A 23,362-nucleotide genomic window follows, 5' to 3' on the forward strand; every position below is an offset into this window, starting at 1 on the left:
CTTTATTATCAGAATGCTTTGCAGTGCACATGCCTTACTTTGATAAACAGAAAGTCAATGCTGAAAAAAAGAAAAGAAAAGAAATTCTATAGGGAGGTATTGATACACCAATGATTAGTCCCAAAATTACCTACTCATACATGAAGATTTTTGTATAAGATTTTCATGAAGATCTTACTTAACATTGGAACACTAAATATGTCTGAAGAGGAAGGCGTAGGTGAGGAGGAAACCTGGCCAAGATTGTTCCTCACATGTTCAGAATTCAATAGTGAGAAGGAGAGGAGAGAAGGGAGGGGAAAGAAGAGGAAAGGAGGGGATGAGGGGAGGGGCGAAGGAAAATAGAGAGGGGTAAGCAAGAGAGTTGTTGAGAATTCTAAAGTAGGAGGAAGGGAGCACAAGCCCATAGATTAAGTTGTCCCACGTCAACACCAAAGGCCTTGTGCGAGGTGTCTGCCATTAATGGGATTTGGACTGCTGAAGCCTTGAGAATCAGGTACAGAACATAACCACAGATGCTGGAGTTAAGTTCTGAAATAGACAACTTAAGTAATATGAGGCTTAACAAGCAGGTACTCCAAGCATTTTCCACGCCTGCTGCTGGCTTGTGGCCTGGCTGGGAACCTGAGCTGCCCAATCGTCTCCCACCTGGGACAGCCCCACTGGGCGAGCCTTCGCCCTTAGGTGTGCCACTGCAGAGTGGGTTGGTGGTGGCGGAGTGAGGAGAACGGTGGGCTGGCCCCCTGCCTCCTTTAGTAATGCAAATGATATGAACAGAGGGGAGCCCTCTGCGCTTAGACTCAGGCATTCAATTCTCTCAATCAGTCATTCTTGAGTGCCTCCAAAACATCAGGAACTGTTTGCGGTCTTGGTGGACAGCATAAAGTCCCTGCTCACAAGGAGCTCTACATTCTCCACGAACAGAGGACGCCAGCAAGTGGCAAGAATTTCAGCTGGTTGTAAGCGTCCCAAAGAAAATCAAAAAAGAAAGCGGATCAGAGCGACTGTGGCTCTGAGGCAGGCAAAACATGACCAGGGCAGGCATCCCTGAAGCAAGAGCATTTAAGCTAACACTGGAATAATGAGAAGGACCCTGCCCTGCAAAGATCGAGGAGAAGAACCGACGTGGGATAGGCCGCCATCTTCCTGGACCTCGCTTCCAATCCACTAAGCTTTGGCAATACTAGATTCAAAAGCACACAGACATGTTTAATTTTAAAATCTTAAATGGCGTGCTTTGCCTGCTCAGAAAATATATCCTGAGACAGATATTTTTAGAACGATCCTCTTCAGTTTCCTCAAGTACTTTTTTCCAGTTCTACCAGGAGACTCGAATAGCCCAGGTACATCAGCCTCCTCTGAATACCTGAAACCGTGTTCATCAGACACTTTTGAAAAAATTGGGTCTTACTTCGAAGCTGAATGACTTGATTACTCCCATAACAGAATACATTACACTGATTACAGGATTATTCACGTGCCATTTGGAAAAGGTTGGGCAACATTTCTCAACGTTCCACCCACCAACAAACAGAGTAGTGAAACCGGAAAACGTAATGCTAATGTTCAAACGCCCTCCATGTCCTGATGCCATGAAGAAATTCCTCTCCACTCTTCTTTAACCAATGTGAAGTCCATATGGGGTGGGGGAGGGGGCTCTTTTGATACAATACAGCTCAGAGAAAATAAAGGAAAAAAGCATGAGCGCGGGCCCAAGTATAAAGCTGTTCTTACAATCTGACACACACACCAGGCACTCGGCAAATATTGGTTCCTTACCCCATCCCCTTCCGCCCTTGCATGCCAAAACCCTGAGCATTGATTTTTATATCAATAATTTGCCGATAACATATTCATTGGCTCATTTTTTAACTGTCACTCGAGTGCTGTGCTTTCAGCTGCTGCCAATTGATTCAGCTTCATCAATTCATAAGAATGTCTTGGCGTGAGAAGAGGGGTGAGGAGGTGGAAGCTTTATAACTTTGATTCACTACTAATCGATAATTAGCATTTTATGCTCAAGACAATCAAATTCACATTATTTTACATTTTAAAGTTTTTAAAGGAACACTTCCTCACGGCTGAAATGAAAACAGGGCATTACAAGTTCAAATAAGCCATAAATTAGACAAAGAAGCATAATTCCACTGAACACCATTTTATTAGCTGATCAATGTGGCTTTTTTTTTTCTATTGGCATCTACTTACTGTCATGTAATTTCCATAAGGAAACCATCTGTATTTATAAAAGAATTATCTTTGTGGTGATCTAGCAATCTACAAACAGCAGTGATATTTAACTTTTCTTAGGGGATCAATTTTAGAACTGGGTTAAAGGATTTATAAGTCTCTTTTTCATGATAAACCTTACAAGGACTTGTTCATACATCTCTGTGACATTGGAAGCACTTGAAACAGAAAAACAAAAACAACAACAACAAAATGTAATTTTGATTTATTAAAATGGTAAGGTTCTGGATCCTGACTTGCACATTTTTTAATCAAGCTGAATGAGGCTTCACTATAAAGTCCAGAAAAATAATCATAAATAAAAGATATTCTTTTACTTTATTTTGGCTGGAAAGGCCAGTTAATTTTCAGTATGATCTGATTTGATGCCCAATGGCTCGGACAGAACCCAGTATCAGCCAAGGTCACTGCAATGGGTTTAATCAGGATCCAGCACGATCATTCAGTTATGACACATGGTCATACCCTGCCTTGTGCAGTTCTTAGTGCTATGCTGGCCTTGCCAGGGCAAGTCATTGGCCTATAAGAGCCAGTCAACCCCCTTACCACTGATGGAATAGAAACTCATAAAAGACTTCCTTCTGTTGGGCACATGCTTCATAGATGAGTGACAAAACATGGGTACAGGGAGATGTTTGTTTAAAGGGTTTCAATGAACCCTGGCCAGGTGGCTCAGTTGGTTGGAGCATTGTCTTCTACAACAAAAGGTTGCAGGTTCAATTCCCAGTCAGGGCACATGCCTAGGTTGAGGGTTTGATCCCAGGTTGTACAGGAGGCAAACGCTCTCTCTCTCTTTCTCTCTGTCTCTCCTGTCCCTCCCCCTCTCACTCTAAAATCAACAAACATATCCTTGGGTGCGGATTAAAAAAATAAGAATAATAATTTTTAGAAAAAAGGGTTTCAGTGACTACCAAATAGAACCTCAGAGAGAGCAGTCTTTGATTTTACAAAAGTATATTACTTCAGCTTTGAATCCTTACAAAAGAGGAAGATGCAGTTTGAGAACATCAATCAAAGACAAAAATCTCACTCTTGATTAGGATATAAATTTCTCCAGTAATAATCAATTACTTTGTAAATTTAATTTTAAGTAAGATTTATGAAGAATTATGATTAAAATGTATAAGGCATACCAACCAACAAAATACAAAAGCAAAATAAAAACTAATTATTTATATTTCATTGATTATTTAATTTGTACATGTTCATTCACATACTTTTTAAAAAAGAATATAAGCACAACATAGGCAGGGACTATATCTGTTTTTTTCATTGTGCCTGACACTTAAAACAATACTTGACATATGGTAGAAATTCGCGAACATGGACAAAGGAAGAAAGGAATGGGGACACAGGGGCAGGGAGAGAAAGAGAGACATCAGTTGGTTGCCTCCCGTACAACCTGGGATCACAAACAAGAATAAATTCAAAATGGATTAATGACTTAAATGTTAGGCCTGAAACCATAAAAATCCTAGAAGAAAACATATGGAGTAAAACCTTGGACATTGCTCATAGCAATATTTTATCTGATACATTTCAGGCAAGGGAAACCAAAGAAAAAATAAATAAATGGAACTACATCAAACAAAAAAGGTTTTGCACAACAAAGTAAACAATCAGCAAAATATAAAGACAACCCACAGAATGGGAGACCATATTTGCCGATATATCTGATAAAAGGTTGCTATCCAAAATTTATAAAGAACTTATAAAACTCAATACCAAAAAAAAAATCCAATTAAAAAATGGACAAAGGACCTGAATAAACACTTCTCCAAAGAGGACATACAGAGGGCCAATACACATATGAAAAGTTGTTTAACTTTACTAATCATCACAGTAATACAAAAACCACAATGAGATATCACCTCACACCAGTCAAAATGGCTATATCATCAATAAATCAACAAACAACAAGTGCTGGTGAGGATGTGGAGAAAGAATCCTTCTGCACTGTTGTCGGGCATGCAGATTGGTGCAGCTGCTGTGGAAAGCAGTATAAAGATAACTCAAAAAATTAAAAATGGAACTGCCTTTTGACCCAGCGATCCACCTTCTGGGACTATATCTGAAGACACCCGAAATACTAGTTTGAAAGAACATATGCACCTCTGTGTGCATTGAGGTGATTGAGGTGGGGAGGGAGGACAAGGGGGATAAATGGTAATGGAAAAAATACAGTAAATATGTCTTTTAAAAAACTATCTGTAAATCAGCAATTGAGTGGAATGTCACCAAATCATATTAGTGATTGAACTAAGATATATAACCACTCTATTTTCCTCTCTCTGTAATATAGTTTTATTGCTTTTAAAATGTAAAACATTTATTTTCTTGAAATAATTTGTTTATGCACCAGGATCAGGAAGTAATCTTTCTAGACCTTGGTTTTTGTATTTGTTTTTTGTTTGTTTCTTTTTTGAAATATTATTCATTGAAATGTTAATATTTGAAAGAACTTCAATCATTGAATTTTTGAAATATTTTAAGAAAACAGTAATCAGGAAAACATAACAGAGAACCTGTTCAGGAGTAGAAAATGGGTTTTCTTGGAGAAGGATAAGGAATCGGGGACATTTAACCCAAGGAGCAACTTGATTATTATCTCTGTGGGAAACGAACATATGAATTCTGGAAGCAGAGAGGTTCTATTTTGAAGTCTTGGCTCTACCACTGTGTAGTGAGAATCTCTCCACATCTTATTTTTCTTATTTGTTAGAGGGACATATCACAATGATTAAATGAGTGTAATAAATATGCAAATAGCTTAACATGCAGTCCTTGATCACTATTAGCTGTCTCCATCACCACACTACATCATCATCATCATCTTCATCCTCATCACCACCACCACAAAAGAACCCAAGATCTACTGTAATAAAGGACAGCTCCGGAGTATCCTGGCTATAACCATAAAGGAAGCTGGTAACAATCTTTCCTGAGAAAACATTAGAATTCATTCAGAGTTCTAGCACTTGTCATGTTAATATGTGCAACCTTGGCGAAAGCTCTTCAACTTCTGTCTCTGTTTTCCCAGCTCTACAATGGATCGAATAGAACTTATTTAATGAGATAGAGTAAATAGAGAATGCTGCCAATTTTATAGAAATGCACATTCTGACAATAATCTACCATAAAAATGGTCTCTTTTTTAACAACCCAGGATAAAAATTTCCAGAAAGATTATGAACTTGAATTTCAGCTCCACTATTCACTACATGGGTAACATCTCTTAAACTCTTCTGCCCCAGTTACCTGGTCTGGAAAATGGGGAAAATAGTTTGTTCATGGTAAGGATGAGGAATTAGATGTGCAAAGTACCCAAGAGAAAATCTGGCACATCAGACACATTCACTGATAGGGACCTTCCATTCCTCTGTTAAACCATGATTCAGAATATTCCATTTTTAGTATGTATATCCCCATACCCTAAAACCCTTTAAATGAAAAGCATTATAAATAACTTTTAGGTGATCCTTAAATAATTCTTTATGGTTTGAAGGGGAAAAAAGTCTATAGAAGCATAAAATATCCAGGGTGTCAAGTATACACTGTAATAATTGTGTATGATCACTGCTAATACAGTTCAATCTAAATTGCAGTCTCATATTTGACATAATTATACATAACCAAACACTAATAAAAATTGCCTCCTTATATTTCAAATTAATAATTATGGTAGTAAACATTAACAACGTGTCAGATATAAGATGGTGATTTGTTCTGAAATGTATTAGAGATCATTATACTGTATGATAATTTTAATTACAGTTGGGTAGGGAGAGCACACACAGCAGCCTGAAGCTCCAAATGCATTATGGGAACCAGCAGGTCTTCTTCAGCTCTGGCTCCAACCCCTATTACCCAGGGTCAGGAAATGCACTATTCCTTCTCCACCTGGAAACGGTGAGCCCAGCTTCCCCTGCAGAATTAGTATTATCACAAGGTTTGGAACCATTCTTCCAGGGTTTAAATCCTTATCCTATTACTTTTTGGCCGTGTGAACTTGGCTAACAGCGATTTCTCTGTGCCTCCATTTTCTTGTCTCTGAAACAGAAAACCTAGCAGTACCTACCTACCTCAGAGGATGCTAATAAGCAGCTGAATAAAATCAGACTTACCCTAGCCCCCGTGTATGGAACACAATGTCTTCCGTATATACTAATGGCTATAATTATCCTTTCACATTAAGATAAACCTGATCAATCATTTTCCTACACTTTTAAGATCATGGTCTTAATAATAGTAACCAAATATCTTGTTTAAAGTAGAAATGTGCTGCACATTAGCTTCTATCTCTCAGGACACTTCATTCTTCAAAATTTAGTTTCTCCTTTCTTCTCTCTTCCCATGTTTTCTCCATTTCTGGCTCGCTCAGTGTTGTGAGTCAAGGGAAGGACCCTGCTCTTTGTATTTTGACCCCTCAGGAATGTCTGGCTCTCTTTGGCTCATCCTTTTTTGGCTGCTATCTCCATGCTGGCTTTGACCATGGCCTCTAAACATAGTCCAGCACACACTGTATGCTCCATTAACAGTAACACTGGAGAGACACTGAGAAACTCTAATCCCACAAGTATGGGAGCCATGACACTCCCACATCCTCCCAGGTTACCACGTAGCATCTGATCACTAGGCCCTAATTTAGTCTTATGTCCCTCTCCCCACCCTCCCCCTACCCACCTACCCCTAGCCCCAAAAAGTTAAATTTGTTATTCTAACATAAAAACCATTTGTGTATTCAATTACCTATTTCCACCCCCTTTGAAAGATCTCTCGATTTATTCAACATAAAAAATAAATGTAAAAGATCTCTGGTCTTGTACCATCTTTGCAGGATCCTCCCAGCTCCAAGATCTCCTTGCATTTACATGGTCTCCTGCAAAGTGGGGAAGAATGCCCAGCATTATGATAAAGCACCTTCCCTGCCTACATTTTCAAACTGTTTCAGGTAAAATATTGAGGGGAACAGACTGGACTGCTAATTAGAGAACTGTCTGAAAGCACCATGAGCCACATTTCCATCGGTGCAATAAGCAAAGATTCTTCATTAAAATCCCTGCCCTCTGTAAGGGAAAGCTGTTTCAAATGCAATAGATCCAATCCACAGGAGTGACCATGCAGACTCAGGTACAGTATTCATTATTAACGTAAAAAGTGTGCCGAATCAATTAAACACCATTTTAAAGGGAAGGAATAAAATTTAGTTCTACCTAACTGCAGCTCGGCTCTAATTTATCTTCCAGCCATTTTCAAGGGATTTTACTTGATTCTTCATCTAACATTCATCGGAAAGGGTAATTCTCGGTGAAATTACAATGGCATTTCTTGCATCTTTTAATGCAAATGTTCCCATTCTTCGGAAATGGAGAGCAGCTTCTCCAATAAAGACTCCCTTCAAGGTGCAAAGCGAGGAGCTCCAGGGATATGCTTGAGAAGAATAAAACATTGCATTGCAGAAGCTGCTCTCATTTAAAACGCAGCCTGCATCCTTATGACAAATTGTATTCCAAATATAGGTTAGTTACAACATGTTTGTTATAAGGCAAGGCATATGAATGCCTGCCCTGTCTTTCTTTACAAACATGTCAAGACTTGTGAACCTTTAATGAAATGCAGCATTTTAGAGACAAGAGGAAGCTACAAAAGGAGCCATAAACAAGAGGCTCCTTTCCTAGCCCTGGGACCTCCTTATGCTGGTGGTAGTTTCCCGTTGTCAGAGATTGCGTGTCATCTCAGAACCAAGTGGGCATTAGAGGTCACTGAGACAACCACTCATCAGCTTACAGATGAAGAGACTGGGGCCTGAGAGGGAACAAGATTTTTTCCTTCATGTCGGGGCAGGTGTGGGGTGGTCCCAGGTCTGGCCTGACCACTAGTGTCACATGGTTGGCTGGACTCTAAAATAGACTTTGCCCTATTAGAGCACCTTTGTAAGTCCCACAGGGCACCAAACTTCTGGTGTTCAGATAAAAGTTCCGTAAACCTTGGAAGGGAGCTTATCCCAGAGAGATATTTTTAGTCATGCTACAGAAGTTAGTTGGATTAGTTTTACAGTTGGCACTTTTTTTTTTTAACCAAGGCCCTGGAGTACAGTTCTTCTCATTTGTTAACTTGTTTTCTCCCTTTTAAGTGAAGCACCGTTCACTGGTACCTAGAGCTTCCTTCTCAATCCCTGCCTGGAAAGGGCTTTTTGAGAGTGCCAGGACCCAGCAGCCTGCCCTGGTTTGGGTTTAAAGCAGGGGTCAGCAGACCTTTTCTGTAAACGGCCAGAGGGGGACTATTTTAGGCTTCGTGGGCCATTTCATCTCTGTGTGAAGACTCAACCCTGTTGCATGAAAGGAGCCACAGACAATACGTAAATAAATGAGTATGGCCATGTTGTTAAAGCTTTATCCACAGTGAAATTGAGTTTCATACAACTTCCATGTGTCATTCTTCTTTTGATTTTTACTCAACCATTTTAAAATACAAATGCCATTCTCAGTTCAAGAGGAATCCAAATACTGGCAGGGGGACAGATCTGAGGCCCCGGCCTCTGCCCAGCAGGTTGCCACTCCCTGTTTAGAGCTAGGATAGCACTCACGAGAAAGAAAACATCTTTTTGCTACCCAGATGCTGTCTTTATACTTTGCTGTCAGCACCCACCTGGCTAAGCCACATCTTCTCATAAATATGCTTGCCTTTCCATTGTTGTGCAACAGGCATTACTTCAGTGTGGTTATATCCAACTTGCTAGTGACTTCAAGAATCACAGAGTATTCCTGGGTGGGTATGTCTTTCCTGGTGTGAAATAAAACTGAAAACACTAACTTGGTCACCAAGAAAGACATACCCACCCAGGAACACTCTGTGAGTTTATGTAATTATTATACGACCCAGATTTTTAAAAAATTGTGTCCATGAAACAGCTGATATTTGTCCTGCTGGATTTTTAGCCTCCATACATAAGTACTGTTTTAATTTGGGGGAGAAATGCTTTAGTTTTGCATGTGACCAATGTTAGCACCAACAAGTCAATCGTGAAATCGTTATCAATCTTTTGTCTGTACAATGAAGTAAGTAGGAGCGCTCCATTTAAATACCTTTACACACAGCACAGCTCTACCGGCATCAGCATATTACAAAAACCAATTTTCTTACATCAACTTCTATCTACTTCTAATTCTGTAGCATAGCTCTGGGGAGTTGCTACAAGGTCTGTGTAAACTGAAAATCTAAATAACATTATGACGCCTATTACAGAACTAATTTATAATCTAATACCCCAGTCGAATTTAATATCCTATTTATTTATTCAAGCAAAATATCTGGAAAAAAATATGTCACATCATAATGTAGTTGTTATGAAAATGGAAAAATAAAACAGAACTTCAGAGAAGGCAGGATAATTGCTAGGGGCAGGTATGAGCAAGAATTCCAGAGTTCCTCACACGAAGGAGAGATGGGGCCCTTTAATAAATAGAATTTTTGCTTTATAATGCAATTATTGTCAAATTTAGTATTTTACATCAAATTTACAACTTTAAAATGTGATTCCTATTAATGTTATCTGCTCAGAGCTACTGCGGCGTAAAACTGTTGGCCAACAGATGCCACCTCATCAACTGTCTGTGACAACTCCATTCTCATCCTGGATGGAAGTACTGAGTTTATGGCAGTGTTTATAAGCGTGCACTGCCAATCCAAATGCGCAAGTGATGAGCATATATATACTACATACTGGTTAATGGAAAAAACTATAGAGATGCCTTCCAGAATATTAAATTTCATACTGATTTCCTTATCTTAAAATAAAAGGAGGGAGGGAGGGAGAAGAGGAAGGGAAGGAGTGGAGAGAGAGGAAGTGAGGCAGAAAAAGAAGAGAGGAAGGAAAGACAGAAGGAAAGGAGTGGAGGCAGACATTACAGCATTTGCATAAGAAAAGCTACAGAAAGCATAAATAGAAACACGTTGTGAGGCCACAGTTATATCCTCCCACTGGATGCCCCTGGCCATCCAGGAAGCAGAAACGTCTTGATGGAAGTTTGGTGGGGCTGGAAGTACATTTATAAGAGAGCTCCCAAGGGAGAAAAAAGACAGCAGCACCTGAATCCCTCTAGTAAATAAGGAAATGTCTACTGCTCACTTTTTCTTGAGAGAGAAGCCATGTCTGTAGGTAAGATAGCAGCCCAAAGTCATGCTTGCTCCAGGTCCTGAAGTACGTGTGCAACCAAGGGCACACATGCACACACATGCACATCCACACTCATCATGGGGACTTTCAGTCCTCACAGGAAAAACAGAATAAGCAGCCATCTACATTGCTGGGCCTCAAACGCTGAGGTCTTCGAGTCCTACTCCAAACTTGTCTGGGTTGTGAGCCTTATTCTAGACCTCATGTGGGTTTTTTCCCCAAAGATTTTATTTATTTATTTTTAGAGAGAGGGGAAGGGAGGCAGAGAGGGAGAGAAACATCAATGTGTTGTTGCCTCTCGCACGTCCCCTGCCGGGGACCTGGTCTACAACCCAGGCATGTGCCCTGACTGGTAATCAAATAGAGACCCTTTCATTTATGGGCTGGCACTCAATCCACTGAGCCACACCAGCCTAGGCTAGACATCATGTGTTTTTAATAAGTTCCCCAAGTTACCCTGATGCACCTCAAAGCGTAAGCACCAGTGGTCTCTGTGATCATATTTTAAAGGCATCTAGGAAGGGCCCTTTGGTCCAGAAATTATTATAACACTGCTCTCTCAATACCCAGGAATCTCATAATTAGCAATTCATTCTTTTGCCTCTTAAAGGTCTTCTGGTCTCCAAGGGTACTGAAATTAACTCAAATATACCTACAAGAAGGAATAGCTTAAGTCCTCATACCACATCATATCTAGTTAGATGCTAAAGCCCTGCAGAAATCAAATGGAATGGGCAAGAAACTGATCCACAAAAGGGAGGTATCAAGACACAGGAATAGACTCAGTCCTGCACACGTAACCACATATGGGTTAGGTGAGCACATTCAACTTCTGCACAAAATGCATGGGGAGCAGAGTGAAGCTTCCCAGCTTCATCTAGTTCTGCTGAGTAGAGTCAGACATCAAGAGGAATTCACATTCAGGTCTCTAATGTGTTCCAGAATGTACTTAGCTCTAAACAGGTGGTCCTTCATGGGTATCCATTTTCAAAAACATACACACGACGATTCTGGTGTGAGCGCATGCTCTCTCCTGACAGATGGGCCTCCTCTGATGGTGTGCCTTCTCCAAATATGGAGCTGGAGTCCCCTACTTCTCAAGCATCTCTCCTCATGTAGATTCTGTCCCCCTCCCCCCACGAGTGTCAGCTCAGTTAGGGTGCCTGGGGAATATGAAGACCAGCGCTTCCCTGATCCATTATCCCTGCTCTTTGTGGAAAGTGTAAACACGCAACAGAAACCCAGCTCGGCACTCTATTGATTATTACCTATAAATCTGCCTACTCGTAAAAAGGCCCCATGAAATACAATCCAGGGACGTAAATCTCTCTACGAGAGATGAAATCTGATGGGAAATAAAATTTCCTCATTTCATTTATTCTCTTGTTTAAAAGACTGACTTCCCAATCAGCTGTAAACATTAACATGAGATTGGCAGGAGGACAAGGACAGAGAGCAGGTTCGGCGTCAGACAGACAGGACAGCAGATGCTCCTTGCACCACTCACTAGCTGTGTCACCAGCGAGTGACTGACCCTCTCTGAGCTGCTGTTTTGTCACCTCTCAAGTAAGTGTAATGAACTCCCTTGCACGGTTGCCATGTTAATATACTGTAATGCGCTGAGCATACATTAGGAGCAGTACATCCCTACCTATATATTTTTTTTAATAAGAAAAGAGAGATGATAATTATCCACCCCCTAAAAAATCCATACAAGTCCAAGCAACAACCTGTAAGATATTTTCATTCATTCACCTGATATTTATTGAGCACCAACTATATGTTGAGCTTTGTCTAGCTGCTAGGCATTGTCTAAGCTTGACCTCTAATTTTAAAAGGTTACAGCACCAACACCTAAGGTGACACCCCAGACAAAGTGCTGTGGGAAAAATTATACATTTTTTGCAGAAGCCCATACACTGCACACAGGCTCAGTCCTCTGTGACCTTCAGGGATCGTGACGAGCGTGTCTGTCGTCTGAGAAGCCTCCGAGAACTCCAGCCCAGCTCCTCCCCTGGGTTCTCTTGGTGCCCAGATGAATGTCAGTCTCTGAAGTCCTACACTGTGTTGCCACTTTGATTTAACAAACTGACAAGCCCCTAGACTGAGAGCTTTATAAGGCAAGAGACAAAGTCATGGTCATCATTTTCTCCCCCCCACCTCAGGAGAGTGAGTGCAGACTCATCCAACTGCCCTCCGGGGCTCTGCTTGCAGAAGCGAAAGCCTCACCGTGGACATTCCCCCAGGTCGCTCCTAGTGACCAGAAAGCCTGCCCCTGACCTGAAGCAGCTGAGTTCCAGATACATTTTCCCACAGCAAAATATGGCAAACAGAAACTGTCTGTTCTAGGACAAAAAGAACAGCGCACAAGGCTGAGAAAAATTTTGGTTGATGTGAGCACTGCCCCTTCAACTGGCCAGCAAAACTGGCCGCCACTTTTTCCATCTGATCTTTGTGGCATCCCAACTCCAAGCTTCTGTGAAATGACCACATGGTAACGACCACGCCCCACGCCCTTCCGACATGCTTCAGCAATAAAAGGGTCTTTGGCTTGAGTGAGCCAATAGCCTGTCAGTTTCCCTTTTTTCCCTAAAATACATGGTGCTGCTGAACAAGAAGCCTTGAACTGACCCAGTGTTGGGCAATGTTTGATTCACTGAAGCAAGTTTTAGTGATTTCCCAGGAATCTTGAGAAAGAAAAACTGAATCTACTGAGTGGTGCTTGTACAACCCTAGTCTTGGGTCCCATGCAGGGAAGCCTGGAACCGGAAAAAGGGAGCAGGGAGGCGTTCAGATGACAGAGAGAGAAGTAACAGGAGAGAAAAAATGTCTTCTATCTTGAGTCCTGTATAGTTAGGCCAAGCATTTGTTATTGTTGTGTCTAGCTCTCTATACCAAAAAAAGAGAAAAAAAGTAAAATCAAACAAACAAAGAATTCACCAGCCAGAACCAGGCAGACTCTCCGCCTTGATTCACACATGGTCTCCTCACTCCGCGCTCCCGCCCCAGATGGTGGCGATGCTCCACTGACACCCGCTGCACCCAGAGGCACTGAAACTTCCTCTGCTGTCCCTCTGTGAGGGTGGCTGGCAGCTTCCAGCCTCAGCTGCCACAGGGCCATCTTCACCTCCTCCTTCCCCTTCTCTCTGCACCCCATCAAAATGGCACATTGTTAGAAACGTGTTCACAAGGTATGATTTGGGGCAAATAGTTGCTGGAGTTCCCGTATGCTTAAGGTACATAACTGGGCCACGGAGAGAAAGGAATTTAAACATTCTAGAAAACAGCAGGAGAGCAAATTGGCCTTTCCCTCCCAGAGCTATTATTAGAGAAGCCCAGCCCAATTCAACCAGAAAGCCAATCTCTAGCCCATCCGCTGGCTCTTCCCCGTCCCCGCCTGCTGCAACAACGCACACCCCCCCCCTCCCCGCCCCGCATCACGCCCCCTTTCAAATAGGACTGTGCTAATGCACCTCAGCCAGGCACGAGTCTCACCTTTAATGGTAGCCACTGGCTTGCAGAGATCTGTGGAAGCATCCCTTCTCATACAGCCGCTTAACGGTCCAAAGTTTAATTTCACATAATACCAAGAACTCACGGAACGTGGCGTTACATTTGATTTGTACTCACGGAACTTGGCAACCTGCTAGCTGTTCTCTCTGTGTACCTGCTGAAGTCACAGCTGCTGCCTAAACTTTGTAAATAAATGCTAAACAAATGCCAAATAAAGAAACCAACTTCCCAGGAGGCGGAAGGGGCAGGAGATCACAGTTTTTGTTCTCAGGAATATGCTGTGGTCTGCCTCAGAGCTGCATCCTGGCGGCTTAGGTGTGTCTGTTCTCCTGTGTCTTGGATGCTCTTTTATGGGGGTTGGGGTGGGGGAGAAGAAGGAGGAGAGGGAGAGAGGGAGAGAAGGGAGGAAAGGTAGGAGGGAGGGAGGGAGGAGGGAAGGAAGGGATAAAAGAAATGAGGGAGGAAAGGGAGGGAAAGAAGAAGGGAAATAAAGTCTTTCCTATTATTTGTTCCCCAACTAATAAGTACAAAATATTGGCTGGGAAGACAGTATATAGACATTATTTCTTATGGTACACATTCCTATGGAAATTTGAAATTTGGGAGTCAATTTTTTCAATGGGCTTAATCGCCAATTGTACAGCAAAAGTTAATGAGAAAGCAGGTTTCCTTTCACTTGATCCTCAACTTCTCAGGCCTGTAGCCATCACATACATGAAGACATCACTGGGTGGGTCTCTTTATTGCCTTTGGCCCTTTGGCCTCCTGGGACCTGTTTCTCAACAGCAACTCCTTGCTGAAGGATTATGGAGTTAATCACTCAAGAGACTCTGGCATGTTGCAGTCTGTGTTCTCCTGGGCACAGGTAATATACAACTGAATCAGCCAACCAAAGATGGAGAAGCCCAGCATTTGTCATCACGGATAAAAATAGACTTTATAAGTGGGCTGTCAGGCAGCCACCTCTATTTCCCTGCCTATCTCAAAGGATACATCCATCCCATATGCAAGATGAGGAACTAGAAGGAGGTATAGGCATGACATACGAACTAGATGTGACAAACAGCTCATCTCTGCCTTTCAGATTCTGGCTCCTCGTGACTCAAACCAAGCAAATTCAGTAACAATGATGATACTGCTAGTTTCTATCTATTAAATATTTACCTGACAGGCTCTGAGCTATAGCACTTTATGTGTCTTGTCTTCTCCCAGTAAACCTGGAATGCCATGAAGGGCAAGGATCTTTTCTCTGTTGGTTTCTCCTTTTGTTTTTCTTATGGTTTCCCATTGTCCATACCATATAATAATGGCTAACATTTACGTAGCACTGACTAGGGACCAGGCACTGTTCTAAGGGTGGTCCATATGGAAATTAGTCAAATCCTCACAACAACCCTGTGAAGTAGATACTCTTATTATCCCCACTTTTTAATAGATGCAAAAACTGAGGCTCAGAGGCCTTAGGTAACTTGTCCAAGGAGTGGTGCAACCAGCGTTCAAACACAGATATCTTGCTTCTAAAACCCATGTTTTTAACTTTTCTCTTATTGTAGGGTGTTTATTGTACCAACAAACATTTTTGAATGAATTAAGGCTCTCGTGCAAGCATTACAAACAACCTCCAGGTGGAAAGATGATTATCCTCATCTACAAGTTAGGAAACTAAGACTCAGAGTGGTCCATTAACTTGCCCAAGGTCACACAGCTAACTGTGCAGAATGAGGACTCAACTCAGGCCTTTTGGACATGGAGTTCCATGATCTTGAAACAACGGTGGTACTTTAAACCACAGGCCCAAGCAACTCCCTGCTCAGGGCTTCCATTCAAGGGCCCCATTTCCCCCACCGTATCCATAACAGCATCTATTTTTGCACACAAAGAAACTTGTTTACAGTAAGGCAGACATATCTCTTTAAAGGTCTGCGTGTGTCTTTTTTTGTCCTCCCCAATAAGCTGTATACCGACAGAAAGGCTGGTATTTTAGATGACAAGTGAGAAGTGGGTCAGGCAGCTCTCTGATTTCAAAGGAGCCTGATCACCAGAGCTTGTCACTGAGGAGGTCCTTCCATGTGTGGCTAATTCTGTAACGAATGTCCCTGCCTCAGGCTCTAGGCATTGCTTACTCAGTAGTGGAAACTCTTGATCCCAAGGCATACAGAGCAGAGAGGGGCGTTGATGGCACCGTGGGTAGCTCAAGGACGTCGCCCTTCTCGTCCCAGCACAGTGAGTCAGCAAGGTCTTCCTCAGAAGAGGTCAGCTGCAGAAGACTCTTTTTCCCAAACACCTAAATGACTATTCTTCCATCTGATTATTTTTCTTCCATACTCACCTGTCACCCAACTTTTCATTTTTTAAAAAGTTTTAAAAATGTATTACTCCTGAAGCAAAAACCTGAGAATGAGCAGGCGATTAACGGAATCATTTGACTGACCTTCAGGAGACCCAAAGGTGGGTGATTGATGAAATGGCTACGGGTATAAGCAGCAGGTCAGCTTCAATAATACAGCTGCTACTTCCCATGGTCCTTACAGACCAGCTCACTCATTGGCCTTCACTTCCCCTTTGCAGCAGTGTGAAGGCTGAGACATATGACTGACTCCGCCACAAGCCGCCCTCCTGTGCTGCTCGTTATGTAGTGACAAAGACATGGCGTTGGTATTGGGGCCAAAACGATCTCACTCGAACACCAGACGTAATTGTTCTCAACCTTGAGGCTCCCTGTTAATAACTTTCCCACAATATCCAAGCCAGTCTCCGTCTGGGGCCATGTGGGAGGTTACCTGGATAGTAAGTCCCCACTGCACCGCTAGCCAGCCCATTGCTGCTCCCCTTCCTTGTGCTTAACATGAGGGTCATAGAACTGACATCCCCACCCTCAGATATTTGAAACATTCAAGTTCTCCTTCTAGCTGGTAACATTTGAACTTGAAAGAGGCAACAAAAAAAGGAAAAAGAATTCATTAAATTTTTTTCTGCCAACTACTAAGGGTCAGTCATAGATAACTCTTTAACATCATCGACATTTAAGAACACACTTCAGATTTTGTCTGGAAAGTAACCCAATAAATAGAAAATAGTAATAACAATAACAACAACTGAAGGGCTATCACATCACTTTGACTCCTCAAAAGGTTTCCTGTGAAGTCAGGACAATGGACCGGTCAGGTTAAAATCCTAGTGCTTTCTCTGACCAACTATGTGACCTTGGGCAAGTGATTTAGCCTTCTCCTGTCTCAGCTCTGTACACAGAATGGACATGATGATACCAAGCTCTTAAGGTTTCTGTAAGGATTAAGTGCATCAGTGCCTATAAAGTGTTCAAACAAATCTCATCACGCAATACATGCTTAGATAACCACTGTATATTATTACTAATATTAATTCAGTTTTACAGATGAGGATACTGAGACTTTGGGAGGTTAAGTGACATGCTCAAGGTTGTGACTGCTGAGCAGAAGCACGGGGAGTTGAATCAGGCAGTCACCTCCCAAGCTCAAGTTCCTAAGCACTCCATTAATTTCTTGCTGGGGTCCATTTTTAGCTGTGAGTCTCTGAACTAACAGTCTTCTTTAGCCTTTGAAATCAGATGAGTCTCTGGACCAACAATCTTTTTTAGCCTTTGAAATCAGTTAAAGATAGACATTTTGGAGAAGACAAGACCCCAAAAGGGCAGCCCAAAGTCATAACAAGAATGTATCTCCAGAGGGCCAACAGGAAAGAGGTTCCCCAAAATGCCAGACTTGGGGATGGCTCAGCTCCACCTCCTCCAACCCTTTACAAAGAATGAACAAACCCTCCCAGTCCACCCCTGCCTTGAGGCAGGATGTGAGGGCACAGTTTTCATTCCTTAGAAAGGAAAGAAAAAAGTATCAAGTCCTCCATTGAGACAAAGAGGGCACTACCTGGTGTTGTACGAAGCCTTTCATTCTAATGGAACTTGGCCTTTGTATAGTCAGCTTTGGGCAGAGGAGGGAGAGGTGGTTGCCTAAATAGGGTGATTTAAGAGGCCATGGATAGATGCAGCCTCCTCCAAAAAATGTTTATTCACTGACATCCTGCTATTCATGATTTATGCTGGTATCCACTTGGTCTTCCTCTTTCAAAATGCAAATACGCCTCTGATGGGTAAAAAATTAAATTCCCATCCCCAGTGGTGGCTGTGTTCCTCGGATCCCTTTCCCACGTGGCCCGACACATAGGCACATGGATATCTTCCAGGAGGAATGAGGAATGAAAGGATGACAGAGGGCTCTGAAAAATAGGTTGAGGGAAGGGGAACAAAAAAACAAACTTCAGGATTCTACCAAAGAGAAGCAACTTGATTTGACTTTCCATAAGAGAGACAGAAACACAGTACTTACTATGTTCTATGTTGGGTGCTTTCATGAACTACAGGTTACAGCACTGAGCCTCAGACAGGTTAAATAATTGTCCCAAGATCACACAGCTAATAAGGGGCAGAGCTGAGATTTGAACACGTTTGTCTCCAAATCCCATGATCTTACCTCCAAACCCTCTGCCTCTCTGTATTAAACTACCAGCTCTTGCAACTCAGACACCACCATGGGTCTCTATTACTAAACATGAATTTGTGCTCAGCCACCCCTTTGCAGATCATTGTGTTTACAAACTTTCCCCCTTCTGTGTATTTTTCATCTCCTCACCACTTCCAATGCAGTCATGAGGATCAAATATGTGATTTTGTTTCTCTCCATAATTTCTCTTCCAGAGGGCTGTGGTCACAGTCTGAGGCAGCAGGGATTGCACTGAAGCTTAAGGAAAAGCAAAACTATTAAAGCACAGTCCATCCCTCTTCAACAACTCTGCCCTGACTTTCATGGAAACAATGCTCCCCATTACAGCAGCGGTCCCCCGAGATCCTTCCAGCAGCCAAGAGCAAAATACCTGAACCAATCTGGGCCTTCTCTCCCTCCTTACAGATTCCCTGCATGCAAGCCTATCTCAGTGGGAAAATATCTGCTACAAAAAGGGAAGGAATAAATGGGACCTATAATTGCCTGAGCAGTCTGTGCCCAGACACCTAGAGTCCTAAACTTGGGATATGGCTATTGCCACTACAGGAAAGCTGCCCAAAGCTTGTACTCCCAGAGGGGAAGATATGGAATTGTTTCTTTTGCATCCTTGCTCTTCTTGCTTTCTCTCCTTCTTTCTTTTCTTTTTTTTTTTAAATAGAAGCCATTTGCCTGCATAGAGGCCAAAAATGGCTACTACAGAGGTGGGCAAAGTAGGTTTACAATGGCAACATCCTTTTGAGTTTATAAAACTACTATAAAAAGCATAACTTGATGACTTTTTCCAAACAAACAAATGTAAACCTACTTTTGCCCACCCTTGTATTTACTTTCTCAGTCCACCTTACCCTAGGAGATTGGTATATGTCTTAACCACAACCACAGGAGTGTGAGGGGAAAGTCCTGTAGGTATCTCCTGTGAGAAGCTTTCACCCTTCATAAAAAGAGGTGCCCCGGAAGTCACTTGCTTTCTTGCTTTTGGGTAGGAACACATGATGCTTAGTGCAACCATCATGTGATCCATCATCAAGGGAAGGCCCAAGGACCCACTCGCTGCACAGAGCTGCCTGAGTGAGGCACAGAGAGAACTTGGGCCTGGATGGCATCTCTGAATCTCTGATCCAGTTCCAGAACCACCTTGCCTCCAGAACTCTTGTGCGTTCACTATTACTATGGAACACACACCCCAAAGTGTAGCAGCTTAAAACAACAAACATTATTTCACAGTTTCTGCAAATCAGGAATCTGAGAGTGGTGTAGGGGGTTGATTCTGATGCAGGGTCTTCCATAAGGCAACAATCAAGGTGCTGAACAGGGCGGTAGTCATCTCAAGGCTCAACTGCGGAAGGATCTACTTCCCAACAGGCTCTTGGGGCAGTTGGCAGGCCTTAGAGATCCCTCACACAGGCCACTCCAAAGGGCTGCCTCACAACACGACGGCAGACTTCCCCGAGAGCAAGCAATACAAGAGAGACCAAGGGAGACTACCCAACATGGAAGCCACAGCCTTGTTTTATAACCTGATACTAGAAGTGCCACCCCACTACCCACTATTATATTCTAGTCTTTTAACGCAGAGGTTCTCAACCTTGACACTGTTGACATTTCAGGTTGGATAATTCTTTGCTGTGAAGCTATGCACTGTAGGATGTTCAGCAGCACACCTGACCTCTACATACTAGATGCCACCACCCTCAACTGTAACAAAAAAAGAAGTCATCAGACATTGTCAAATGTACCCTGTGGGACAATCAGCCCCAGTGGAGTGACAAAATCTAGCCTGTACCAGGGGGAGAGGATTACACAAAGACATGAATGCCAAGAAGAAGGGACCACTGGGAGCCATCTTTGAGCCTGCATACCCCATCTGGCTTTAGAAGATAATCAACTTCTTTAATGTTTAAGTCATTTAAAGATGATCCTTTGGTTATTTGAAGCCATGATCTCCCTAACTGAAACAAAGGGACTGGCCACTTATTTCACCTACTAATATAACTGTTACTTTCCCTGTCTTTCAAGAGTGCTGAGTACGAAGTCAAGCAAAGCACCATGCTTTCCAATGAAATGACTGAGCACTTGTGTCCTGGGAAAGAACCAATATCTCCCATTTCAGACCAATAATATGCTCAGCACTGCCCTGCACACACACACACACACACACACACACACACACACGTTTCTAAAGCAAAGACATCAACTGCCCCCCATCTTGTGCATTTTCACTGAATGGAGAAGACACAAAATTCAGAACACAATGGGAAGCAATTTAAAAGGGCTACCCCTTCGAAAAAAGAATGACCAGTTAGATTCTTGAATTTAGTAAATGTCACAAGCTCAGAAAAAGACTGCGGCTGGCCTGCCTGGGTATACAGTTGACATGGAGAAGACTTACCTATCATCCAGAAGAGTTAAGAGTTGACTGCCTAGCAAAGGAGAATGACAGCCAGCTGATCCTGGAGCACCTTCTCTCATATGTGTGCCTCTTCACCACACTCCCCACACACACACACCTCTCAGGGTGCCCTCCACGTTAAATACTCCTGAGAGATCTAACAAATCTTGGATTCTTCCACAACCCATCCCAGTTCTCTGGCAAACCTACTGTTATACCCCAAACCTGCGCCATAGGAGCCCATTCAGTTTACCAAGAGCCCTTTCATTCTCCAGGTCCCTCAGGAACTGACCACTCTGTACAGCCTCCCAGGGGAGAAGATCTCCTTTCCACCTGACAATGACCCCCAGCTGGGTTTCTCACCACCTGGGCTTTCAACACCTGGTCCTCAGGAAAGACCATATGGTGATTTTTGTTCCAAAACTAAGGGTCTTTTTATTGGCCTAACTCATCCCTCCTCAGAGCTCCCTCAGGAGATTACAATGTCTGTAACAGGCATCCAAAACCAATTATCAGCTAAGGGGCAACAGTCCCAGGAATAACTATGGAGTTCAAGATGAAAGGCTCAAAATGAAAGCTATTTCCAACACAAATATCTCTTCGAATGGTAGAAATAAACCTTGGGGGGAAATAGTATTATGGTAAAATGTGTTTTATGACACTGTAATGATTAATGGCATTTCACACTAATAACATTGACAGGAAGAGGATATGAAAGACTAACGAAAGTGCAAATACAAATTTTCTTTTAATATCACCAGCATTTTTCTACAAGAGCAAGACATGTGCCAACAGGATAAGAGGAACAGCTATTTTAAAAGTCCAAAATAAACAAATAAGCAGCAGTAGACATCCACAATACAACCAACTGAATAGTAAGTCTCATTTGATGAATTCCCCAGAGAGACTAAAAACAGCCCTCCCTCTTTTCAGCCCCCAATCTGGTCTGCTGACCAAGACTTGTACCTGGATAACATGGAGTCTTACTGTACAAAGAAAAAGTGAGTTGTCTGAAGCAAGAGTCCCACCTACCCATTACTTTACTCTATTTCAGCAAATCCACACCGTCCATCTCCTTTCTTATCCTTCCCTGCACTCGAGAACTGAGCCCTTCCATCAACACTGGCCCCTGCACCGCTGCATTCTGCCCCATCTCCTCCAGCCACCTGGGGCCTTTCCTTTTTTTGACCTGGTCAACAGCTTTTTTCCTCTTCCACACTTCCCCTCCCGGGAACTTGTGTCCATGTAGGACAGAACTTCATGTAGCCGTGCTGACTGCTGTTTTGTTTCACTTGTTTCTCTCTCTGACCCCTAGAATGAGTGGTCTGTGTTCATTTTCTCATTAGAGATTTCCTCAGTCTAGATGAATTTGATATCTGACATCTACTGTACTACTTAGGGAGACTGACGACTGGGAAGTCATCAGTAGCATCTTTCCAGCCAAATCCGGAAGTCTTTTCTCATTTCTTATTCTGCTTAACTTCCCAGAGCACTTGACATGGATCGCCACTACCACCCGCTTCTGATTTTGCTCCCACTCTCTGACTTTCTTCCTTAGGTCTCCTTTGTCCCTCCCAGCTTCATGGGTCAATGTCCTGCAAAATTCAGTCTTAAGCTTTCCTTCTGCTTTAGCCTCCCTACGCCTCTATTTCCTCATCTATAAAATGGAGATTTTTATAGTATCTATCTCAGTGAGCTGTTTTATGATGTAAATAACATAAATAATCCACATAAAACACTGAGCATGGTGCCCTCCCCAAGTCAATGTGACTTATGATCATCATTGCCTTGCACACCCATTCCAGGCTCAAACTTGGAACAGAAGCTGTAGGAGGACGGGGGCTTTGTTTTGTTCACTCTTATATCTCTAGCTCATAGAATCATGTCTGCACAAACAAGACCACTAGAAATTATATTTTGAAGCCAACAAAAACAAAGAATACTTCGATTAATGACTCAGTCCTGGGATTCCAAAATACAGCCCCTTACTTCTGACTTCATTTGATTTTGATTTTAAGATCCATTTCACATGACGTTAAAGTCACAGTCTGCCTAAAATTTAATTCAGTGTCTCTTTTCTTACTGATTCCCATTTGCAAAGTGCTCATTTTTATTAATTTGAAACAACCATTTTCACCATATCCTGCAGACAAAATCCAGGTTCAATTTTACTCTCTCCCCCACCCCGTTGCACCCCTACTCTCATGTACCCCAACCATCCCGCCTCTTTGCTGTCATTTTAATCTGGGGGTTTATCCCACTTCCTGCCTCTCAGATCATTGCTGTGGCCTCCTGAGTGGTTTTCCAGTTTCAATTTCCCTAAAGTATTCCATCCAATTGCCAGATGAATCCCCTGGAAATGGGTGCCTAGTATCATTCTTTTGTTTAAGAAGTTTGCCTCTTTTACTGTTTATAACAAGTCCAACCCCTTGAGCCTCACAAAACTGCCTACTTAAAATTCTTTCCCCACCACCCCACTGTCTCGCGCACACACACACG

This window comes from Pteronotus mesoamericanus, unplaced genomic scaffold, assembly GCF_021234165.1.
Source record: "Pteronotus mesoamericanus isolate MK-2021 breed Mesoamerican mustached bat unplaced genomic scaffold, CSHL_Meso_final contig_68, whole genome shotgun sequence".
NCBI classification, from domain to species: domain Eukaryota; kingdom Metazoa; phylum Chordata; class Mammalia; order Chiroptera; family Mormoopidae; genus Pteronotus; species Pteronotus mesoamericanus.